The sequence below is a fragment of the Diceros bicornis genome, chromosome 5, assembly GCF_020826845.1.
Source record: "Diceros bicornis minor isolate mBicDic1 chromosome 5, mDicBic1.mat.cur, whole genome shotgun sequence".
NCBI lineage: Eukaryota > Metazoa > Chordata > Mammalia > Perissodactyla > Rhinocerotidae > Diceros > Diceros bicornis.
The window spans coordinates 24,274,091-24,291,318 of NC_080744.1; positions in this window are offsets into that span (position 1 = coordinate 24,274,091).

Consider the following 17,228-nt stretch of genomic DNA (forward strand, 5'->3'; position numbering starts at 1 on the left):
AGTGATTTGCACAACTGAACATCGCCAGAGTAGAATTCTTGATTCCCACCTGCTCCAAAACCTGGCTTTCCTTGTCTCCCCATCTCAGGAAGGAGTTCCAGCCCAAAATCAGAGAGTTGCCTTTGAGTTTTCTCTTCTCTTACCTCCTGCATCCAACCCATCAGCAACTCTGTTGATTTTACCTCCAGAGCAAGTGTCAGATCCTCTCCTTCTCTCCATTTCTACGGTCCTCTCCCACCTGAGCTATCAAAGCAGCAGCCTCCTAACTGACCTCCATTCTACTCCTAAACCTTCATCAGCCATTCTCCCGCCACCTTGCAGCTCGAATTGTCTTTTAAAACACAAATCTCCTCTGCTTAAAACCCTCCAATGTCTTCCTATTGCCCTTAGAATCAAAACTTAAATTCTTTCCCTGAATTGTAAAGCCCTGCAGGATCTAGCCCCCAAGTATCTCTCAGACGGCCTCATATGCGCTCCCCTTGACCCACATGCTCCAGCCCACCGGCCTTTGCTCTGGCCTGCCCTCACAGCCTTTGCATTTGCTGTTCCCTGAAAGCTCTTCCCCCAAATATTTCATGGCCACTCAATGTCACCTCCTCCTAGAGACTTTCCCTGACCACCTGGTACAAGGTACCACCAGCAGCACACTCTCCCACCATTCTCTTTTGTTTTCTTTATAGCACTTATCACTGCCTAATATTTTTCTCTTGTTTATTTGGTTATTACCTCTCCTACTAGAATGTAAGCTCCGTAAGCTAATAATAATAAGTAATGCTTATGTAGCTCTTATTCTGTGCCAGGCACTGTTCTACGCACTTTTACACATGTAAATTCATTTAACCCTCACCACAATCGTAAAAGTTGCACTATGAACATGTCCATGTTTCCAAGGATAAAGCTCAGGAACAGAGAGGCAGAGTAACTTACCTACAGTCACCCAGCTTGCAAGCAGGGAAGTTGGCACGCAAGCTTTAGATGCAGGCAGCTGGCTGTGGAGTGTGTGCTCTTAACCCTCCTGCTTTATGGTCCTCATGAGAGCAGGGCCCTTATTGGTATTGTTCTCTGCCACGTCTACAGCACCCAGTAACGATGCCTGGCAGAGAGGAGACACCAATAAATATTTATAGAATAAACAAATGAATGTCACGTAAATGGCTTCAAGACAAGACTGCCTCTGAGCCAGGTTGGTCTGACTCCAAACCCATACTCTCCAGAGTATGGGGATTGGAGGATTGCAAAGTTCAAACCAGAAATTTATTGAAACTTGCCCTCTGTGCTATAGAAGCTCATCGTCTGGTGGGAAATGCACCTGTAAATAATAACTATAATGTAAGGTAGAAGAATTTAAGTGCCACAACTGAGGGGCATACAAAGTGCCATGGGAGCTCCGGTCGGGGATTAATAACTTTTAACCGGGAGGTCAAGGAAGGATTGATAGTGAAAGTGGCGTTTGTACTGGGTTTTGAAAAATTTAGATAGGCAGAGATGAGAAGGACAACATAACTGAGACTATCAGTTGTCCCCTAATACCTGTTCCCTCTTCTCCCTCAGTAATCATACCCCAAAACTTTAGCTGTGCAATTGACCACCCAGAATAAAGATTACATTTCCCAGCCTCTCTTGCAACCAGGCATGGCCGTATGACCAAGTTCCGGATAAAAGTATATAGCAGAAGTGGGGTATGCAACTCCCAGAAAGTATTTTTAAATGCAAGGAGCATGCCTCCTCCTTTCTTTTCTCCCTCCTGCTAGCTAGAATGTAAACACAATGACCAAGCTGGCGCACCTATCTTTGACCTCAAGAGGAAGCCACATATTGAGAATGGTGGACTACAATGCTGATGCAGTCTGGGTCCTTGATGGTCACAAAGACACCGTATGAGGCCTGCTGCAATCGCGTTTAAGACGCTGTTACATAAGTGTCTTAGGTTGGGTTGCTAGAAGCAGATCCTGAGACAGGGCATCATTTGCAAGTGATTTATTACACAAGTGCTCCCAGGAGAAACCAGTAAGGGAGTGCGGAAGGCAACACAGGGCAGGGGAAGAGGACACCAACGTGCTTTCAGCAAAGTCCCAGCCTCAGCCTGATCCCGAAGGGGAGCTCTGAGTGCAAATCACACTGCAGAGTTGGTCCTAATTTGAGACAAAGAGACCAGGCTTTCGTTCTTCCTTACCAGTTCAGCAAAAGGCTCTTACCATCCCCTCTGCTTGTGCAGAAGCTGCGGGAAGTGATAAACGGTCAAAAGGGATCTGGTGTGATCTCCCAAGGCCCGTTAAACTGGGTTTTCTGTCACTCATAGCAGAACCCATCCTTACAAGTACCAGAGCCATTGCTGGCAGAGTGGAGCGCATAAAGGGCACAGAACCTGGGGGAACAGGGCATATATGAAAGTACTGAAAAGGAATAAGTGGAAACAAAGTTGGTAAACCACATAGTAGTCATGTGGACTCTGTGGAAAGCTTTAAAGATCTAGCCAACACATACAAAGGGAAGCCGGTAGGACCTTTGAACATAGTGGGTCAGAAGATTAATCTGGCAAGTATGTGTGGGATGAGTTGGGTTGAGACTTGTGTGGAGTACCATCCATTCTAAGGCCATATTTACAGTTTAGGCAAGAGATAATGATGGCCCAATCCCAGGTGGTGGTTCTGGAAGGGTACAGAGGGGATGGTAGCAGAGTCTTACAAAGGAAGACTCAGTCTTTCTAATTGCTTTGATGTTGGAGGCAGGAGACAGGATCCAAACATGAAGTCAGGGCTGAGTTCTAGCCTATTCTACAGGAGAAGGGTGGTGTCAGGCACAGAAAGGGGGAACAGAGGAAAAGGAAGGAGTTTGAAAGGAAATATGAATTCTACCTATTGGACATAATGGTTTTGAAATGAAGGGAAGGCTTCTCATTGTAGTTGCCCAGTAGGCAGTTAGAAATGGAAGACTGAGAAGTCCCGCATGGGATTTGGGCATTGTCTACAGAGATGTGATTATTGAAGCTACAGGTGTGGATCGGGTTGCTAAGGGAGGAAAGACACAGAAGGAAGAGGAAAAGGCCAAGGTAAGATGCTTGGAAATTGTGCCATTATTCACCTGTTGTCTCTCAGCACCAGGGCCCCCTATCCTGTGATGCTGGGGCTGAAGGTCTGCGAATGACCTCTCCCAGACTCTTGCCAGCCGGGTTCCTATTAAATTCTGCTAGTGAGAGCCATTGGATGTGACTGAAAGGAAGGCAGGTGAAAGAAGGAACTGCCTTCCTGTCTCCAGCTCCTGTCAGGGTCCCTCCAGGATGACTCTAGCCCAGGGGTAAGCAAATTCTTTCTGTAAAGGGAGGGATATTAAATAGTTTAGGCTGTGCAGGCTCTCTGGTCTCTCTTGCAGCTATTCCACTCTGCCATGGCAGTCTGAACTCAGCCACAGACAATATGCAAGTGAACAAGCTTGACTATATTCTAGTAAAACTTTACTCATGGACACTGAAGTTTGGATTTTTCTATACTTTTCATATGTCATGAGACAATTTTTCTTTTTTATTTTTTTCAACCATTTAAAAATGTAAAAAAACATCTTTAGGGGCCAGACCCATGGCATAGTGGTAAAATCTAGCACGCTCCAGTATCACACTCCCTGATTTCAAAATATACTACAAAGCTATAGTAACCAAAACAGCATGGTACTAGCACAAAAACAGACACACAGATCAATGGAATAGAATCGAAAGCCCAGAAATAAACCCACACATCTATGGACAGCTAATCTTTGACAAAGGAGCCAAGAACATACAATGGAGAAAAGAAAGTCTCTTCAACAAATGGTGTTGGGAAAACTGGATAGCCACATGCAAAAAAATGAAAGTAGACCCTTACCTTACACCATACACAAAAATTAACTCCAAATGGATTAAAGACTTGAATGTAAGACCTGAAACTATGAAACTTCTAGAAGAAAACATAGGCAGTACGCTCTTCGACATCGGTTTTAGCAACATATTTTCATGCACCATGTCTGACCGGGCAAGAGAAACAATAGAAAAAATAAACTCATGGGACTACATCAAACTAAAAAGCTTCTGCACAGCAAAGGAAACCATCAACAAAACGAAAAGACAACCTAACAATTGGGAGAAGATATTTGCAAACCATACATCTGATAAGGGCTTAATCTCCAAAATATATAAAGAACTCATGCATATCAACAAGAAAAAATCTAACAACCCAATTAAAAAATGGGCAAAAGACCTGAACAGACATTTCTCCAAAGAAGATATACAGATGGCCAACAGGCACATGAAAAGATGTTCAAAATCATTAACTATCAGGGAAATGCAAATCAAAACTACAATGAGATATCACCTCACGCCCGTCAGAATGGCTATAATTAACAAGACAGGAAACAACCTGTGTTGGAGAGGATGTGGAGAGAAGGGAACTCGCATACACTGCTGGTGGGAGTGCAAACTGGTGCAGCCACTATGGAAAACAGTATGGAGATTCCTCAAAAAATCAAGGATAGAACTACTATGTGATCCAGCTATTCCACTGCTGGGTATTTATCCAAAGAACTTGAAAACACCAATGCGTAAAGATACATGCACCCCTGTGTTCATTGCAGCATTATTCACTATAGCCAAGACTTGGAAGCAACCTAAGTGCCCATCAAGGGACGAATGGATAAAGAAGATGTGGTATATATACACAATGGAATACTACTCAGCCATAAGAAATGATGAAATCCAGCCATTTGTGACAACATGGATGGACATTGAGGGTATTATGCAAAGTGAAATAAGTCAGAGGGAGAAGGTCAAATACCGCATGATTTCCTTCATCAAGGAGTAGATAATAACAACAATAAACAAACACATAGAGACAGAGATTGGATTGGTGGTTACCAGAGGGGAAGGGGGGAGGGAGGAGGGTGAAAGGGATAATTTGCACATGTGTGTGGTGATGGGTTGTAATTAGTATTTGGGTGGTGAACATGATGTAATCTATGCAGAAATAGAAGTATAATGATGTACACCTGAAATTTATACAATGTTATAAACCAATGTTACTGCAATAAACAAAAAATTTAAAAAAAATAAAAAATAAATAAAAATTAAAAATCTAGCATGCTCCACTTCGGAGGCCCCGGTTCACCAGTTCAGATCCTGGGCACGGACCTACACCACTTGTCAAGCCATGCTGTGGCAGTGACCAACATACAAAACAGAGGAAGATTGTTACAGATGTTAGCTCAGGGCTAATCTTCCTCAAGCAAAGAAAGAGGAAGATTGGCAACAGATGCTAGCTCAGGTTGAATCTTCCTCACCAAAAAAAAAAGGAAAAATCCTTAGCTCACAGGTCACAGAGAAACAGGTGGCAGCCCATTTGGCCTATGGGCTGTAGTAGGCCCTGCTCAGGCCTCCCGATTCTTCAGGCACTGCCAGCAGCAGCTGAATTGCACCTCCTTGGAGATACTAGCACTGGCCATGCCGTGCCCACCCCCAGAGGCCCACACATCACCAGTCACAGTGCATCCGTCCCCATTCAGAGATCTGAGCAAGAGCCACGAGGGGCTGCTCCTCTGAGCCTAGAGGTTCTGGTGACACCATCTCTTCACTCTGTTCCTCCAGCCCTGGGGTAGTAGTGCTTCCTGTAGTTAGCATATCTGGTCACCATGACACCTCCGTCTCCTCTTCCAATCCTCCCACACTGGAGTACCCTCTTCCCTATACACATCCCACTGTTTGAAATGCCTTGCATAGAATAGTTTTCCTGGCTGGACCCATACTGACACAGAAATCTTTCCATGTTAAGGGTGAGAAGAGGAAAAGGAAGCCAAAAAGGAAGAGTCAGAGAGGTAGGAGGCAAACCAGGAGCATCTTGAAACCAAAGGGAAAAGAGGTTCAGAAAGAAGGCCGTGGTGAGCAGCAGCCACTGCTACTGAGAGGGGAGGAAGCCTGAGACGAGTCTGATGATTAGAGGACCAGGAAAAGCCGTGAGACCTTCCAGAAGCAGCCTCTGGGGATGGCAGGGCCAGGAGGGAACTATAGGTGGACACACCTCCTCTTGTGAGAGTGTGAAGGACAGGCAGCTTGAGGGCAGGATCTGATGTGGTACCCGGGCCCCTTACTCATGCAGAAGAGAGGAATGGAGACAGTTGTGCGCATGTCAGAACTGTTGATCACCTCCTCCTTGGCAGACACATGGGCCCCAGTGAGTAGCCACCTTCCCTCCTCCAATAACCCAGCCCATACTGCACCCTCCCAGCGCTGCCTCTGATGACAAAACATAGCCGGGCAGCTGGCCTAGGGGCCCTGCTCCTGCAGATAGCCTCGCAGTCTTGTGGGTAGGCGAACACAGGTGGATTACCACAGGCCACCTCCTCATTCCCTGCAGATGGCTGACCAGAGCATGACAGCCAGGGACACCCTGCAAGAGCGGCCACTGCAGGTGCAGAGAACTATGAGTGTTTTCAAAGTCTTCATGATTTACTAATTAATTCAGCACATGTTTATCCAGCACCTTTAAGTGCCAGGCACTACTCTGGGTGCTGGGAACATAGTAGTGAGTAAAAACAGTCTATGACTTCAAGGAGCCTACATTCCTGGAGATAGGTAATCAACAAGGAAACATACAAGGGCAGATGTGACAAGTGCCCTAAAGAAAAATACAGCAAAGTGAGGAGGCCAGGGAGTGTGGGATGGCTTGTTTCGTGCAGGGTCAGGTCAGGGAAGGCAGAGGTCTGACGGCAGTGGGTGAGTGAAGAATGTTCCACACAGCAAGAAAAAACAAGACAGAGGCAGGAGGTAGGTGGCTGTTTGGTGTCATTCAGGGAACAGGAAGGAGGCCAGTGTAGCTAGAGTGGACAGGCTAGGGAAGGAGAGGAATTCAGTCAGAGAAGTCAGGCTTCCAGGCCATGATGAGGACTTTAGCTGTTGCTCTGAGGTTTGAGCAGAGAAGTGACACATTTGATTTTCACTGTAAAAGGTTTACTGTGACTACTGTGTAGAGAAGAGACTGTAGGGGGGCCGAGATGATCTTTCCATTCTTAGAACAATGTTGCTATAGATAGGGATAGAAAGTGAAACCCCACAAATATAGGCTGGTACTCAACTGGCTGGCTACAAGAATAATAGAAGAAAAGCTGTAGGTCAGAGTTGGCCACATCCTAAACTTGACTTAGTAGTGTCATGCCAAGTGGCTACCCCAAAAGGCAGACAACCTTGGGATATGTTGATAGACATCTGACACACAAAGGCTGGGACACTGACTCTGTGCCGTGTTGGGCATATACGGGGCCCCCTGCTATGCAGCTGCCTTATGTTTGCCATGCTTCCTACCTGCCCTGCAGCCCAGGCTGCACACAGGTCTGTTCCCTCCACAAGTGCTTTCTTCCAGTGTTTCCCTTCTCTTCTGGCTGTGCCTTTTATGCTGTCATTTATTCAGCAACTACGATACGTAAAACTTCATGAAGAGTGCCATGGGACAGAAGAAAATATGAAAGAGCGTTCACCAGTATGTTGGCTGGGGTTATCTCTGGGTGGGTGGTAGGATTTGGGGATAATTTCAACTTTTGTATGCTTGTCTGAATTTTTTAAAATTTTAATCACATGCATGTATCATAAAAAAAAAAAAAGTGCCATGGGAGAGTCTCTGATAAATACTGGAAGCTTGAATCTTTTGTTAATTGTGCCTGGAGAGCTATGCCTGCTGTTGGCACACATCTCTCTTGTTAGCCCCTTCTGGTTTATCCTCTAACTGAGGGCTTTTCTCCACCTCTCATGGCTGCACTCTTGGCGGATTTCCTATTTATGAGGCTCTGTGGGACACATGCCCTGCCAGACAAAGGGTGTCTCTACAGCCAAGGATCACTGGATTCAGTCTGGGGCAGGACTGACAGCCTAGTCTCCATCTGCACCCAAGTGGAGACGATCAGGGCGAGGGCTGGCAGAACCATGCAGGGAGTCGGTGGTCTTCTTTAACTCCTCCCCCCTCACCTCCAAGGTGGGTCCTTTTCTCCTGGCAAGCTTGGGCCCTGCACAGTCAGAGCAAGGCCAAATCTTGAGGGACCCACAGCCAGCCCCTGTCCCCTCCCTGGTAGGTAATGGAGAAGAGAGTCCCTGTGTGGCCTTGGGTCCAGAAAGAATGGAACCTTGAAGCAGGAGACACTGGGTGGCTGAGTCAAGCTAGAGACATGAGCCAGTTCCAACCCTGCAGAGAAGCAGGAGCAGGCTCCTTCTCCTGAGCTCAGAGGTGCCAGCCTTGAGGATTCCCAAGGGGTCTGTGGCTCTGCATCCCGTCTCCTGCTCCAGAGTCCCAGGCAGAGTCCTGGGGACTGGACACAGCAGCCAAAGGCTCTGAGAGACCGCAGCGGCTGGGGACGAGGCTCCTGGCTCCCGGAAACTGAGGCAGAGCCAGGTGATAGCGCCACAACCTCTTACTATTTGGAGCTGGAGGAAGGGATGAGGGAAGGCCAGGTCCAAGAACTACTGGGCTAGTCCTGGTGGCACACACTCTGCCAGGCACTGTCCCAGGTTGTGCGATTTAAATCTCTTAACAACCTGTGAGGCATGACTGCACCCAATTTAACAGAAAAGAAAACTGAGTCTCAGAGAAGTTACACAATTTTCCCAAAGACACACAGACTTCAGACTCCAGAGCCTGCTGAGACACCATGCCAGGGCCAGAGCCTCCCGCAGCCTCCTCAAGGGCCCCAGCGGCCTGTGCGGAGCCTGCAGACAAGCTCAGGCCCAACACTGAAGTCGTGTTTGTGGTGAGGAGAGGATGGGTTACTGGAAAGTTGAATATCAAGTGACTTGGCCCCCGTCTTCAGGGGCGGCAGGCCTTCTGCCCTTCCTACACTAAGGCCCATCTGATCCCAAACCCTTTGATAAAGGCATTAATTAGCATGAATGCATTCCTCAGGAGGGTGGGCCCAGCCCCTCTTTCCCACAACTGCTAGAGGCCTGCCCCAGCTCTCCGAGCTTCCAGGCTTCTTTGTTCCCCTCCCACCAACACTTCCTCTCCTTCAGGCATCGGATTCCCACGCCTGAGCCTAGCATGAGGAACAGTCCCCAGCTCCCACCACAGTTCTACAGCCCCCGCACCCCATCCTCCCCCCACCTCCTCCTCTCTGGGTGGTGATTTGCTGGAGTAGCTTGAGCTTTGAATTTTAGAACAAGTCCAAAACACCAGGTTCTGGTAGCCCAGTGGGACCTGGGAATGGACTAGCAGTCCCTGGGGTCAGGTGACAGCCTTCAGCTTCCGATTGCTCCTTGTCAGGCTTTGCTTAGCGCTGGAATGGGGCCCCTGCCCTCTAGGGCCTAGGGGTGGGGGTAGGGGCAGCACAACCACAGATCAGGCAGTGTAAGAAACTCCAGAGCTGCTGTAGGAACCAAGTCCTGTGTTCTGCTTGGAGAGTGACCCAGAAATTGGTGAGAATAGGATGAAGAGGAGGCTGTTCAAGGGTAAGTTCACGGAGACAAAAGCCCAGAAATCAAATCTGAACCAAGGGCAAGGACCAGAGGGACTGGGGTGTCATCGGTCTAGGCGAAAACTGTCAGAGTCTTTCCAAAGTTGTTCAGGGGTCTCCTGGGTAGGTTTGAGGCCCATCCCACTGCCGCCAACCCTTAAACCATCCTTCCTGTCCACAGCCTGAGGTCACCACTGTCACTGGTATCTGAAGGCCAGAAATAGAAATGAGTCACTTGGCCTTCTAATGTGCTCAGTCTAATGCTCGATTTATTAAAGATGAAAGAGAGGCCTTTTGCAATGGGAGCCTCACGAGGCGCTGGAGGAGCTGGATGTGGTGTCTGGGTCTCAACATTTGCGTTCTCCCTGCACGGTGCTCTCTGCTATACAATGGGGTCATGCTACCCCCTCACTCCCACCCCAAGACTTTGCTCTGGCAGGGCAGGGGTGCTGGGATAAAAGTTAACTTTTTATAACTTTTTATAATAAAAGTGAACTTATTCTCCTTTTCCTGTAACTTGTCAGCAAGGGGACACAAGGGTGACTGGAGGTGAAGGGCAGCCTGTCTCCAAGGACAGGAGTATGACCTTAGACATACATCCCAGGGTATGAATGTCCAGTCACTCTGAACATATTCAGGGTGCTGGTGCCCTAGCGTAGACAGGATGCTGACCCAAGCAGGAGGGGCAAGATCCCAGTGAGCAGGAGGCCAGCACAAGAGAGGTGTGGCCATCAGGGACTCCAGGGCAGGTCCTCAGTCACTATGTGGTCTGGAGCATGAAGCCAAGGTCCGACCTGGAGGCACGAAGGAGCCCCAGAGCAACAGGATCACAGCAAGGCCAACGGCCACATGGCCTGCAAGCCAAGCTAGAAGTGATGCCGTGGCTCCTTTCCTCCACTGGGTAGGACCAGGACGCCCCCCAGAATCAAGGGCAGAGGGGAGTGTGGAGTGGTGGTGTGGGGCAGATATTCCTGACAGAGTGACACAGCCACAAGGAAAAAGAGCTGGGAGGCTGGGACAAGCCTGTCCAGGCAGGGAGAAGGCTATGGGTGTGATTCAGGTGAGTAGAGAGGGGCTGGCTGCCCTCCTCACCCAGTTCATGCCCCCGAAGGGCACGGTTTGTGGGACTTTCCATGGAAAAGTCTGTAAGGAGGCAGTATGTGCAGTGGTTAAAAAGCACAGCTTCTGGGGGCCGGCCCGGTGGCGCAAGCGGTTGGGTGCGCGCGCTCCGCTGCGGCGGCCCGGGGTTCGCTGGTTCGGATCCCGGGCGCGCACCGACGCACTGCTTGGTAAGCCATGCTGTGGCGGCGTCCCATATAAAGTGGAGGAAGATAGGCACAGATGTTAGCCCAGGGCCGTCTTCCTCAGCAAAAAAAGAGGAGGATTGGCGGATGTTAGCTCAGGGCTGATCTCCTCACAAAAAAAAAAAAAAAAAAAAAAAAAAAAAAAAAGCACAGCTTCTGGGGCCAGCCCAGTGGCGCAGTAGTTAAGTTCGCGTGCTCCACTTCAGTGGTCCGGGGTTCGCAGGTTCAGATCCCAGGTGCAGACTTACACCTCTCATCAAGCTGGGCTGTGGCGGCATCCCACATACAAAATAGAGGAAGATGGGCAGAGATGTTAGCTCAGGACAAATCTTCCTCAGCAAAACAATAATAATAATAAAAATTATATTAAAAAACACAGGCTTCAGAGACCCAAGGACTTGCTCTAAAGACAGGGCTCTATGCTTGGTAGCTGTGTGGCCTTGGATACTGATTCTGAAAGTGTGGTCCTTGGTCCAGCAGCATCAGCCTTATCTGAGAACTTATTAGAAATGCAAATTCTTGGGCCCCATCCCCGCCATCTGATTCACACTCTGGGAGTGAGGTCCACCCGCCACGTGTGATCAAGCTCTCCAGGTGATTCTGCTGCATGCTAAAGTTTGGGAACCACTAACCTAGGACATAGTGACCAACCTCTCTAATATGCAGCATTCTCATCTGTGAAATGGGGATAATAGCGCCTGCCTCAGTGGGTTATCTCAAGGATTAAATGAGACACTGCGAATACAGAATTTAGCACAGAGCTTGGTACACAGGAAGACTTCAGTGAACATCAGTCATTAGTACTATTATCTCCCACCTGATCTGCAAAACAAAAAGAGCCCAGGGCCTGGTGCTGCCCTCTTCCTGGTGCTGCCCTCTTCCTCTTGTCAGTGTCATCTGTCAAGCACCGCAGTGCTGACAGGAAGACACGTGGTGCACCTCTCCCTTGGGGCATTCACTATGTAGGGAACAGTGAGGCAGCTCGGGAGCTACTGGTGGTATAAAGCTGTCAGGAGTGAAGCCTCCCTTTGTATCTCCCACACCACGGAACAGGGGACGTTCTGGCTGCTCAGTCCTCACTGGGGGGTGAGCTCGACTTCAACTTCTCCGTGTCTCACATGATGATCAGCCTGTACCATCACCGCCTATTCCAGGTTGTTGGAGAGCTATAAATCAAACAACAGATTGGACAGGTAAATGTGCTTGTGCAAACAGATGTTGTTAGGGAAATCTGAGGCTAAGGGCTAACCTCATGGTGTGAACGCCCTTGTTCTCCCACCTAACACTGTGCAAGGTTCTGGTCTCTATGGTTACCAAGAGCAGCCTTGCCGAGGAGGACCTGGAGTGTAGACAGCAGGAACTGAGTCCGTGGTTGCCGTGTCTGGAAGGAGGGATCGCACAGGGCAAGGGAGGAAAGGATGGGGCACCTGCCAGCTCCACGGGGCAGAAGGAGAAGCCTCTGTACCTGGAAGTGAATTTCACAGATACGGAAATCTCCCTGCATTTACTCTTGGCACACAGCATGTTGAACAGTCGTTCCCATTTTTCTTCGAAGATGTCACTTTTAAAATATTTTTTCAATTTTCCTGTTTTCATCAGAGAGAAAGGGCCAACTAGATGCCAAGGTGTCCTTAACACGTGCTAATTTCCCATTTAATAAGGAGGTTCTGTGAGAAGTTGCAAGTTGCAGCTGCAGGAGGTGAGATTCCACCCTGGAAAATAAGATGGGTGAACTGAGTCCAGAGGGAGCACCAGAAATTAAGAAGCCTAAAGCCAAATGTCCTGTGTTCACATATGTGTGATAATTGTAGTTTAACCACTAGGTCTCTCTGGCAGTCTCCTTCTCCTCATGCAGCTGCCAAACAGGGATGTGGGTAATGATCACAATTTGCTGTATCCTCAGGTTATCTTTATGTACAAATATAAACCATTGTTATGAGATAAAACAGAGCACTAGTGGGGGATTCAGGAATGCTCAGGCCTTTTCCTTCACATCTGATGTGTTGGATGACTCAGCCTCTCCAAGACCCCAGCTCCTCCTTCTGCCATAGGGCCAGCCTATACTGCTCTGAGAATCTCCGGGGTCCTAACGCCACTGCCCACCCATACATGCACAGGGGCTAAGACAGAGCAAGTTGTGGTGAAATAAGACCTAGAGCAGTGCCCTGCTAGAAAGTAACCCGGCTCGTGTCTCTCTGTTTTGGGCATCTTATCCCTGCCACCACCTGTGGCTCAGAGGTATGGGCTCTAAGACCACTGGCTGGGGATCAGCCTGCCTTCCCCTCATCCTCTGCTGCCCGTGCTCGTCATTCAAAGCACACTAACAAGTGCACCCAAATTTAAAGATTTTATTTATTTATTTTCCCCCAAAAGCCCCAGTAGATAGTTGTATGTCATAGCTGCACATCCCTCTAGTTGCTGTATGTGGGACGCGGCCTCAGCATGGCCAGAGAAGCGGTACGTTGGTGCGTGCCCGGGATCCAAACCCCGGGCCGCCAGCAGCGGAGCGCGCGCACTCAACCGCTAAGCCACGGGGCCGGCCCCCAGGTGCACCCAAATTTAGTAGAGCCCAGTTGACTGCCCAGGTGGTAGAGTACTGCCACCTGCCCTTCTCCACCCATCCCACCCAGGGAAGATCCAGGCTCCTTCTCTCAGCTCCGCTGGATGATGCAGAAGGCCCAACCCCCTAGCCTAGCCACCAAGACCACCCTGTTTCCAACACCAAGCAGCTCCCTTCAGAGCTACCATAGGAAGCCAATGGGCTTAGGAGGGAGGAGGAGGTACCAGAAGATGCTGGACTTTGGGGGTATGGATCCCCCTTTCAGAATCTCACAAAAGTTATTGTCTTCTCCCCAGGGGGGAAAATGGATATCCATGCCCCATTTGCCCATTTTCAGAGGGTTCACAGTCCCTGAGGCCCATCCTTGGATCCCTCAGTCCATGGACCTCGGGTTAAAAATCCCTGCTCCATAGTGAACCCTGTCGCACTGAAAGCGTAGAGAAAAGCAGAACCAAGTTCTCAAACACCCTTTCCCTTTCCAGCAAGCCAAACATGGGAGCAGTGAGAGGCGAGGGTGGTCAGGCGGGGCAAGACAGCCATCCAGAACATTCTGGAATCATGACTTGAGGAGCAGAGGGGAGCAGTGTGTCCAGCCAGCAGTGGCCAGACAAAGGAAATGCAGAGTCTGGCTGCTGGCCATTCTTACCCTCACTCCCATCATCAGGATCCCTGGCCCCATCCTGACCCCTGGTGGCTGCCCATGGATGAAGCAGGAGCTCTTCCCAAGATCCTCACTGCCCTGGGGGCTGCGGAAAGCTAGCTGCTCCAGCACAGCTGGAAGATGAGACCACCCCCCTACTGGGGTCCCTGGGAGGTACCAGCACGTTTCCTAGGGGTCCTTCAGGAGATTTTAGTCCACTGCAGTCACCAGGTGCCTTCTCAATGTAACCCCGGCAATGAACCAAACAAACGTACTTGAAGAAAGCACTTTTCACCTGTCAGGTTGGCAAAATGTGTGTGTGTGTGTGTGTGTGTGTGTGTGTGTGTGTGTTACAACTAAAGGTCAATGCAGGTCAGGATGCAGTAAGACCAGCACTCTCATGCACAATCAGTGAGAGTATAAATTGTTACAACCTTTCTGGAATTGACTCTAGCAAAATAAATCCAAAATCTTACAGAGTGTTTCTATCCTCTGACCCAGTAATTCTACTGCTAAGAATCCAACTTCAAGAAATCAATAGAGTGAAATAACACGATACCCGGAATTTGAAATAAATGGCAGAGGAGAAAACAAGATTAGCCCAAAGTGAACACTGCTGAAGCTGAGTGATGAGTACACAAGAGTTCTTTATTCTATTTTTTGTCTACTTTGGCATACATTTGAAATTTTCTATATTTTTAAAAGAAAGCATCAGAGATTCAAACATTCATATAAAAGATGTTAATTTTTAATATCAAAAACTGCAAATGGCATAAAAGTGCTATGCTACAATGGTTAAACAAATTATACTACATCTAAACAGTGGAATACTATGCAGACATTAAACATTAAAGAATGCTTTAATGACAGGGGAAAATGCTTGCAGTGCAATGCCAAGCTAATAAGTAAGATACAAAATTGTATATGCAGCATTTAACTAATTATGTTAAATATGAAGCACATAGAAGAGAAGACTATATGAAAATACACTGAAGTGTTTGTTATGCAGTGAGACGTGAGCCTATGGGTGATTTTTATTCTTTTTTTTCTTTCTTCCTCAGAGAAGGATTCGCCCTGAGCCAATATCTGTTGACAATCTTCCTCTTATTTTTTTTTCTCCCCAAAGCCCCCCCATGCATGGTTGTATATCCTAGCTGTAAGTCCTTCTACTTCTTCTGTGTGAGCCGCCACCACAGCATGGCAACTGGCAGACGGGTGGTGTGGTTCTGAAACTGGGAAACGAACCTAAGCCACTGAAGTGGTGAGAGTGCCAAACTTTAACCACTAGACCATCAAGGCTGGCTCAGTGATTTTTATTCTGATATTGTGCTTTATTTTCCAATTCTACAGTGAGCATGTTTTGCTTTTATAAATAGGCCCCCAAAATTGCATTTGTTAAAGTACACCAACTTGGGAGCCTGATATACATGCAACTCTAAGGGCTGCCATAGATTAGCTGTACAACATTGAGCAAATGAACTTCGGGGTGTCAGATTCCCCACCTATAAAACTGGCATAATGCCAACCTAATTTTCAAGCCACCATTTACTGGGCATGAGGCACTATGCCAAGTGTTTTTCCCCCCATATATAATCACACAAACTATTCATCCATGGTCATTTCAACCATCACAATAAACTCTGGAGTAGGTTGTGGTATTCCCATCTTAGAGATACACAAATAGCAGCCTGAAAAGTTAGGGAATGTGCTCAGACTTACCCAGTGAGTGGACAGTAGAGTCAGGATCTGTACGTTTTTGAAAGCCCAGCTTTTGGCCTCCAGCCTGGGCTGCCCACAGTCACACTTTTGTTGTGAGGAATGAATGAAGTGATGAACGTGGAGAGCCAAACACAGTGCCTGGCTGCAAGCACAGAGCTGTTCCACATCATGTTGGTTCCCTTTTCTGTGACCCCCAGACGTTGGTAACTTGTGGTGAAACAAATCAGTGCACCGTCTGCCCTAAAAGGAGAGATTACAGGACCTGTAGGGACAGACCACAGAAGGGCTGGAAGGCTGCCTCCCTCAGGGGGGTCTGAGCGCTGGGGCTCCGTGCCCCACGTGTTCCAGGGCAGTTCCGTCAGTGACTTCAGGGCTTCGTCAGACCCCACAGCTTGATTTGCAGCCTGGAATTCAGCATGGAGTCACCCCACCCACAAGGCACGGCTCCCGTTTTCCACCTACCCCTGTCCCCCTTCCTCCCCAAACACAGGGCACAGGTCGCCCCGGGCCCACAGCTTGGTTTTTCTTTTCTTGTTTTCCTCCTTTCTTGGAGAAAAGGGGAATCTTAGGGGCTGAGTAAGACAAGGCACCATGTGGAGAAGGAAGACCTGAATATCTAGGAGTGAGCAACACGATGGAGCTGGGCCTGCCCTAGAACTCCCTCTGGATTCATCTGATGTGCCTCTTCCCCTAGGAAGCCAGCCTCAGTTAGGTTCCATCCCTGTTCCCTGTTTCCACCCCATGAACCTGTCATAGCACTAACCACACTAGAATTGCCTGTTGGTTGTCTGTCTTCTCTATCAGAGAGTAAGCTCCACGAGGGCAGGCACCACAGCGTTCACAGGGTTCATCTCCAGCCCCTGGCAATGTGCCTGGTACACAGTCAACTATGCAAATGCTGGATGAATGGAGAAATGGGAGAAGGAAGGAAGGAAGGAAGGAAGGAAGGAAGGAAGGAAGGAAGGAAGGAAGGTCCTCTCTACCACCAGTCTTATCCCAAATGGACACATAGCTGCCCTGTTCCGTGCTAAGCACTTAGAAGATGTGGTCCCTGCCCTGGAGGCCTAAAATTTACGCTTCTCAAACCTCATATCCACCTTTAGGAAAACAAAGTGCGAGGGAAATTCCTGGTTATGCCAAACCTCATGCTCTTTATTTCACCACAGTACTCAAAATGCAGCTCCTGAGTCTAAGGGAGGTTCCCAAGTACACAGACTCCTGCAAGGAATTACAGGGCTCACAAGGTGTGAAGTCGAATGTTCTAATCCTAGCTCTGCCACCTCTGCTGTGTGGCCTCTGGTGAGTGACTTCCCCCTCAGGGCCTCAGTTCTCTTCTCTGTAAAAGGATGGGGTGGACCAGACCTTGTATGAAAATAAAAGCAAATGAGTGCCTTTGACTATTTACCCCGTTGTGTGTCACTGGACAGCGACCTCCTTCCTAAATGCTTAAGGGCAGCGTAGGGGCAGTGTCTAACTAAGCCGAGGGGGCAGGGAAGCCAGTTCATGCCTACTTCTGTCTGTAAACAGTAAGCCCCTCTGTTGGGTGTGCTGCCCCTCT